At 45.3% G+C, this 7,974-nt stretch overlaps 1 long non-coding RNA gene across 1 annotated transcript in view; it reads left to right on the forward strand.

Annotated features, from left to right (window-relative positions):
* Nucleotides 1–4,694, forward strand: part of LOC135367552 (uncharacterized) — a 55,003-nt gene extending 50,309 nt beyond the window's left edge. The window contains exons 2-3 of the long non-coding RNA XR_010414490.1: nt 789–981; nt 4,603–4,694. This is a non-coding gene — a long non-coding RNA (uncharacterized LOC135367552). The remainder of the gene's footprint in view (nt 1–788; nt 982–4,602) is intronic.
* The last annotated feature ends 3,280 nt before the right edge of the window (nt 4,695–7,974 follow it).

Consider the following 7,974-nt stretch of genomic DNA (forward strand, 5'->3'; position numbering starts at 1 on the left):
GTCTTTGACTGAATTTCGGACAGCATTGTTTCTTTCATGCGCAAGTCCTTCAAAACATTGTCGTAATTTTCCGATGAGAAGCACCCAGATTCATTTATTTCATCAATTGCGTGTATGACAGCCAACGACGACTCTACTGCTATCTTCATTTTCGCTAGCTCATCCACTTTCGCGGGGAGCGCTAGATTATTTTCGACACCATCTTTCAGTTGACTTATTAGTAGAAGCCCGCGTGTCCCCGGTGCGATATGTTTTGCATAACCACATATCGAAAGTGACATGAGCAGCACAATATAGCTAACTTCCATCAGTTGGACTAACAATAATAATAATAATAATAATAATTGAGGCAGGTTTATACAAGATGAGTTCGCCTACAAATGTCCGCTCACCGACATACTCTCACTTTGAATACACTGTGTCATTTCATTTCGTCAATCGTCAAATCAAATGACGATTGTACCCTTCGTTACGTTGACATGTTGTTTACGTTTCACTTATAAGGGATAAATTGACGTAGTTTATCTTAAGAATAACAACTTGAAAATAACTTGGTACACCAAGATAAAAAAAGAAACGCGATAGTCTTTTTTTTTTCTTTCAAGATTTCCAGTTGCGCTCTTCGAGGTTGTCTCATACTTAGCAAGAGTGGCACTGGAGATCTGTGTGTGGGTGTTACCCCTCCTTTTCTTTATTTTTTTTTTGTCCGTGGCTTTCGGTTTCTTTACATCATGAAGGATGACAGACAAAACTGATAATTGTGTGTGCCCGTTTTCTTCTCCATGCAGCAACTTGTGAAGACCCGGTTCCGGGGAAGTGTCCTGCAGGCACCGAAGACCGCGTGTGGACTTTCGTTAAACTGGGAGGTGGTGGATCTTGCACAAGCGTACCCGTCTGCTATCCAGAGAACACCATAAACCAGTTTCATACTAAGAAAGCGTGCACGGATATATGCATTAACTACGTTATCATGCATTGACGGTAAGTTATCTGATCAGTTATACACAGGTATCGTTGCTCTCCGTACCAAAAATATCCTAACTCCGTGCTAAAATATCGAAGGTCAGCGTTTTCCGCGGCAACAGTTACACATAGTGTTACGTGACCACGCTGGAATAATAACCCCTCATCTAGCAACTTTTCACGATAACGGTAGCATTGAGGCGTTACATGGGCATCTCTTACAATAAAAATCTGGCTCCGATCTGGTCAGATTATGTATTTTGAGGCTTCATATTGCCCTGTATCTGCTCCCCGAGTGATATATCGAAATTCATGTTGCATATCGAGCAAATTCCAGTTGCATATCAAAATTCGGAGATTGATATTTTAACTCACGTGCATGTTTTAGGATTTGTTAAACGTGAAATGCCTTGCAACTAGGATAGTCTCTCAATCTACCATCTTGAGATGGCTGATTGAGAGACTATCCTAGTTGCAAGACATTAGAGGGCATTAGAGCCATTAGAGGCCATTAGAGTCAGTTTGAGCCAGCTGCGATTAAAAAGTTAATTAATGAATTTTAGGTAATTAGTCATCTTATAGTTGTGCACTTTCTTCGAGAGAATGTCCATCTGGTCGTAAAGCTCAACTGCAAGAACGATATCTATGATGTTCACAATGCTTTTTTTAATAAAAATTCTGTATATGCTAAAAATAGACACCATGCATCCGGCGCTACTCAACACAGTGCTATGACGGTGGCTTTATGGTCTGAAAAATGATTGATGGTGATGTTAATGTGGCGGTCCGTTCATTACGAAGTCTGTGCCGTTACGCGTCGTCAGATGGGTGACGTCTTTTTGAAGCACAAATGGTATTTGCTCGTAGATTTATTCCGTGAAGGTGGTCGCGTCTTGGATCCGTCTACTTTAAAGACACCCAGTACTGTCAATATCTTGCTGCAATGTACGGTAAATGCGCAACGCATGAAGCGTATATATTCCAATTTGGGTTTTTACAAACGTAGAATACATCAATATTCTTAAGACTAGTACTGGAAGGTCCAAGTTGTACTCACAAGTATCCTAATGTTCGGCTGCAATATGTGACGTGTGGGCTTACCATGAAGTACTGCTGCAAAGGCGAAGACCCAGGTTTCATAGGTATAATAACTCGTCCTAATGCGGAAGCGACCAAGATGATAGTTAAATTCTTTACGCTGAAGCCGCGCAAAGGACGAAACCTTCCTCTTAGTAGTACACCAGGCAGAGATTATCAGTGAGCGCAGCACCAGAATAGTGCTGTTTGCTCAAACCCATGCTCTGAAAAAAAAAAGAAGCGTGTTGGTTCGTCCACAATCACAAGAACGGGAGGCATTGCAAAAAGTAATGTGTTTAAAAGCCTGGTCATTTTTGTTACATTCCCTTCTGTTTTGGTGTTTCTTACATAATTTGTACCTATGCACATTATGTATTTAAGATCTGTTAAGTATGTGGATATCGAGCTTGGTATTTTATTTCTTTAGCTCATATTTTATTGAACTGCTATTTAACATAGTATACGAACCGTTGAAGAGCTAGGCTTGGAATGAACTGCGCCAAAACCCCTGGACCTACCGTACACAAGTTCATCGACGGAGAATTTTCGGTCGTTCTGACCAGAGGTATGCATGCCGCCGAGGCTCCACCCCGCGGTGTCGTAAGAGATTAGGGTCCGCCCTGTAACGACGTGCATGCGGCTCGCACACCGCGAGAGAAGGATGGAAATCAGCCGTGAAAAGGTGCATAGGGCGCCCCGGTGACGCGTGGCGGCGCATCGGTTCTTTGGGGGGAGACTTTGGTGTCTGCCGGTGCCTGCGCGGGCCTGACTTGCATAGTGTTGCTGCGAGTGTTTGGACGTGTACTCTTTTTTTAATACTTGTGAGTTTTGCGTGTGTAAGCAGAGTACCTTTGTGAAATATCTTTGAACGTTATTGCAATCTTTGCGCTCTGTGCAAATGCAACAATGATCACTACACATCACGCAGACCAGCTTTCCATTATCAGCTTCCATCCCAAGCAGGAGCAACCATATCGTAGATGTCATTTCTAGTGCTGTCTAGATGCAGGCGAGAAACAGAAAGGGCCTTTGGCACTGTAGGAGGAGTAACAGGAATTGGAAGGTACACAGGTACTTGGTAGGAACAGATATCGTCGAGTTCTTTTCACACCCGACAGTCATTTTCCTGTGCTTCCGCCTACCCACAACGGTAAATGCTTCGTTGTCAACGAGGGAAGGATTGCTTGGCAAAACAGGTCCCATATTCGGCACGGAAGATCTTGAGTGACGTACTTGCTTTTTGCTAGATTGAGTAGGAGCTAGCGCGGGGGCCTGTGTTCTATTTCTAGAAGCGACATCTGCCCAAAATGAAGGAAAGGAAGGTTGAATGTCTTTGTCCTCCCAAACTGCTGAAGGAGCTGAAGATGTACGCAAGCTTTTTATCTCAGCATGGAGAGGTTATACTTCAGTAGGTAAGGTTTCAATCCTTCGACCAAACAGATAATATCTGCCACTGAATATCTGCCACTGCAGGTGAAATACCTTGCACAGTTTCGATGATATCTGAGTCGAGAAGGCTGTGTTCAGACGACAAACCAGACATGTCGTTGACGTTGAGTTACCGTTAGGCTTCGGTTGGCACTTAAGATGAAAGCGACCTTTGCCTTTCCTAATGCAGTTGGGATATTGCTGCCTCGAATAGATGCGAGCAGAGCAAGAGCCCCATAACCCGTCGCCTTTAACGTCCGCCATGTTGATTTAGAATGACCAAGGTTGACTTGGCATGGCTGACACAAGCTTATCCTGGGCCCATTCCGGGCATTTTTTGACCGCTTGGATGGATTCTGATGGCCGCTGCCTCTTGTGTTAGCATATTTCAAGTTTCACACAAGCGTTCAGCGCTGTCCTTTTCGACTTGATATGATGGTATGGTTCCCACACTACGAACGCGCCTTATACTAAAACGGCAGCCCCAACTCCCCGCATGAATGTCAATGTCATAGACGTGCTTCAAACAGTTGTGACGTCAGACTGACCCCGCTCCCTTTAAATGCACTCCAATAACCCGGTTTTCCTCGGAGTTTGTATGACCCGACAATAAGAATATATGTGACAGAGAACAGGGTCAGCTTCTCTTCCTGCAAGATACCACTGTGAGTTCTCGGAATTCGGAAAGCGCTCCTGGGGAATATTGGGAGCGACTTACCCTCCATGCCAATAACGTTCATAATAATGAGACAAAAACACGTGGGCTGAACAGGGTTTGTAACTTTGTAACTGTCCATTGTCCGAACAGCGAATTTCCGTATCAACGAGACCAAAAATGGATGGAGAAAGTTTGGTCCCCACAAAAAATCGTCTATGATTCGAGTTGTTCATATTAACGGGGTCCATATTAACGAAGCACGACTGTATACCGTTAATGCACATTATCTAACGCTATCAAAGTCGAGCAGGGTGACGTTTCGCAATTTTTGACGTTATCCAATGCTTTACAGTGGAGGCCATGTAAGCTCATTGCAGTATGTCTCCACCGTTTAGTTTAGAAACGACAAGCAGTGCTCTCCTTTCACAAATGTGAGGAAGGATAAGTATTTACACTCGACTTGCTTTCCATTGCAGGAAGAACTTCTGGCGAGCTCTTGAAATGCTGTCAAGAAGACTTGACCCCAGAATTCGAGAAAAATTCAGAATAAATGAGTTTTAAATACAAAGCGCAACGTTCTTTTTGGCTGCACAGATACCTGCACCGCTGATGTGTCTCGAGGAACGGTACAGTGGGAAGTGACGTGCCTGTTTCGGATAAGCTTCGATTGTGATTTGTGAGCTTCGAAAAGACGTTTCAGGAGGTCCTTTTCGTGCTGTCTCCGTGTTTAGTTTAACCCTAGACTTAAGGAAATGCTGCCATCTAATACACCTGTATTTGGGCTGCGGTGGAGCGTTAACACCCTCAGTAGAATATCGCGATACACGATAGGTCAACTAAGGAAATCTAAGACGGTACTGGCTAAGTACCTACTATAGGTACTGTATAGGCACCGACACAAGGAAAATATCTAGAGTACGCCCTAAGAAAAAAGGTAGAATTTCCTACCCAACCTGGTAGAACGACAGTAGTTCTACCAGTTCGGGCCAATCCACGCGCGACCTTCTCTCCCGCAGGTATGAGCGGCGGCGGCCCTTTCCCTTGCTCCCCTCTCTCACGTATGCTATAAGAAGAACAGGGTAGAATTTCCTACTCACGCTGGTAGAACGGCAGCACTTCTACCATTTCGGGTCAATCCACGCGCGCCTTCTCCTCCGCTGGTATAAGCAGCAACATCCCGTGCTCCTCTCTCTCTCAAGTTTGCTGAAAGAAAAAAAAAACGTATAATTTCCTACCCAAGCTGGTAGAACGACAGCACTTCTACCATTTTGGGGCCAATACACGCGCGCTTTTTCATCCGCGGGTATAAGAGGTGATGTCTCTTTCTCTTGTTCATCTCTCTCACGTTTGCTCTAAGAAAAAAAAGTAGTTTCCCACCCAAGCTGGCAATATTTTTTTCCATTTCGGGCCAACCCAGAGTACCAGGTGAGTACCAGATGTCGACGAGCCGAGTTTTTGCCTCGGGATGCTGAAGCATCCAGATTGAACTGTTGGTGAAACCGCGAACGAAAGATGAATGTCCCATTTTTATTTAGCAGTTGGGTGCAAAAAGACCAGATTTTCTGCAGTCTCTTATTTCACACAAATTCAGTTACTGGGAGTTACTTCATAGTTTCCTTAACACATTCGAAGAGAACCAAACTGTTGTTATAAGGCTTTATGTACAGGTGCATCTTGTGCGGTGATGGCGAGAGTTCGTCCAGCAGACCGTTCTGCTCACAATAATGCCCATTTCGTCACTACATGATTGTTGTGGAGGTCAAGTCCAGAATGACTCACTTCATCTCCCGGACTGCCGAGTCTCTGTACGTTGGTGGGCTCAACATGGAAGCAGATATTGTGCCTGTCAAACCGAATTGTGTGCAGCAGATCTGTTACAATGTATATGCTACCACATGACACATAGATGACACTTACAAGGCCCATCTGTGGAATTGGCCCTTTCTCTAACATGAGAATGTCATTCCTGCGGTAAGTGCATGTGTCAACAGTGGCCTCTGTACCTTTGTAGACACTTATTCCAAAGAGAACTTGCGCACAGTCTGGGTAGTTCATCACTGTTCACTGGCTTCGCCATTGATGTTGATGTGCTACTTCCGCCGATGTCCTTTTGGAGCTCGAAGCATTGTTGAAGCTGGTGTCTGAGAGACAGAGTCTTGCACACATTTCGAAATTTTTTGGTTCTTGATGCCAGCCGCTTGAAGTACTGGTGCTTTGACTCAAAGCGCACTGTCCAGTACTGCTTCAGAGGGCCCAGCAACGACATAAAGCGAGGGTAGTGCACAAGGGAGGGCAGCTTTGGTGTCATGGCCGCCTCTGTGTACCCCGTTGTGAATTGTATCAAGAATTCCTGAATCTGCACCCGCAGGTAGCCAAAATAATCACTGGGAATATCTGGTGCCAAAATTATGTCTGCAATTCCACGAAACCTCAACAAAATATCTCAGTCTGCATTCTGCTCGGGAACACTGTTACTTAGCAAAAACGGGGAAAGTCTTAGGAGACACCATTTTTGTGAGGTCGTTCCAACCAAGTTCGCAGTGCCATTCAGAAAAGCACGGGTAAGTGGTTCGGGCTTGTTTTTCCTGTCGTGTAATCCGTAACGAAAGTTACCTATGCATTCGAGATCACTGTATGCAATAGCTTTCCCATATATGAGGCCTTGCAGGACATGACGCAGCACTTGCTCCCAACTACCTTCTAGGATGTCGTGCATACAGTCTGGAGGCAACTGACACGTCACATCGAAATATCTCCCGTTTGCAGAAAATCAGAGAACTACGTCACTCGGAGCGATGGTTGGCTAGGAGCGTGCTATGCGGTGAAGCTCTGTCTTCAGAGTGTAGCCAAGCATCATCCCAGCTGACAACGTTCTGCAACCCTCATGCAGTACATAATTGGTACAAAAAAGGAGGAACGTGCTATGCGGTGAAGTTCATTTTTAAGAGTGTATGTGAAGATTCTCCACGAACCCCCAACCCGATTTAAAAATACACGAAACAATAACGCGTGCCATCGAATCTTATCAGCGAGCAATCCGACTCACTACACATCTCACCGAACAACCCTATACAACGCTGAAACTCACGAAACATTGCCACATGTGCGTCCGCGCTCACTCATTCATTTCACATTTCATTTCACGTGGCAGCGCCGTAATTCGCCTTCCAACCTTTATTTCGCTCCGTTCAGCATTTCAGGGACGACCGAGCCGCAGATGTTTCGACAAATGCTTCCCGGGACCTTTCAAAAACATCCTGTCATAGCGGTACAGGCACCGTTTTTTTTTTTTTTCTGCAGAAACCGAATAACTGTTTCAACGAAAACCGGCGAAGGACGGGCAAAGCAATCGTTACGGCGAGTTCCGCAAAGTGGGTTGTCATTACTCAGCTAATGGTTAAGAACGTTGGAACATTAAAAGGCAGCGACATTTTTCCCGTTAAGTGCGACCAGCGTGAAAGCAGGCGGGTCTCGTCGAAAACGAAGTGCAAGCGAGGATCGACGAACGAACAAGAGAGCGTCGAATGGACCATTTTCATTGGGAGCGCGTGATTTAAAAAGAAAAGAGCAAGAAAAATGCGTTAGCGCCACTATGCAACTGTGGCTATATATGTTGAGCGTGGCCGACTACGACAAGCAGCGCCATCACCACTACCTGAAGCTATGAACGGCGTACAGACCATGGGCGTATCGAGAGTGGAGCAAAAGAAGGGGGGGTGCCCCCCCCCCCCCCGGAGCTCCAAGGTCGCATGTGAAAATAGTGCACTCTTTTGTCATAGATGGTAATGACTATTCTCTCCGATGTCATAAGAGCAATCTCTCAACACCTGCACAGGCCTCAACGCCCG

Source organism: Ornithodoros turicata, chromosome 1 (genome assembly GCF_037126465.1).
Source record: "Ornithodoros turicata isolate Travis chromosome 1, ASM3712646v1, whole genome shotgun sequence".
Lineage (NCBI taxonomy): Eukaryota > Metazoa > Arthropoda > Arachnida > Ixodida > Argasidae > Ornithodoros > Ornithodoros turicata.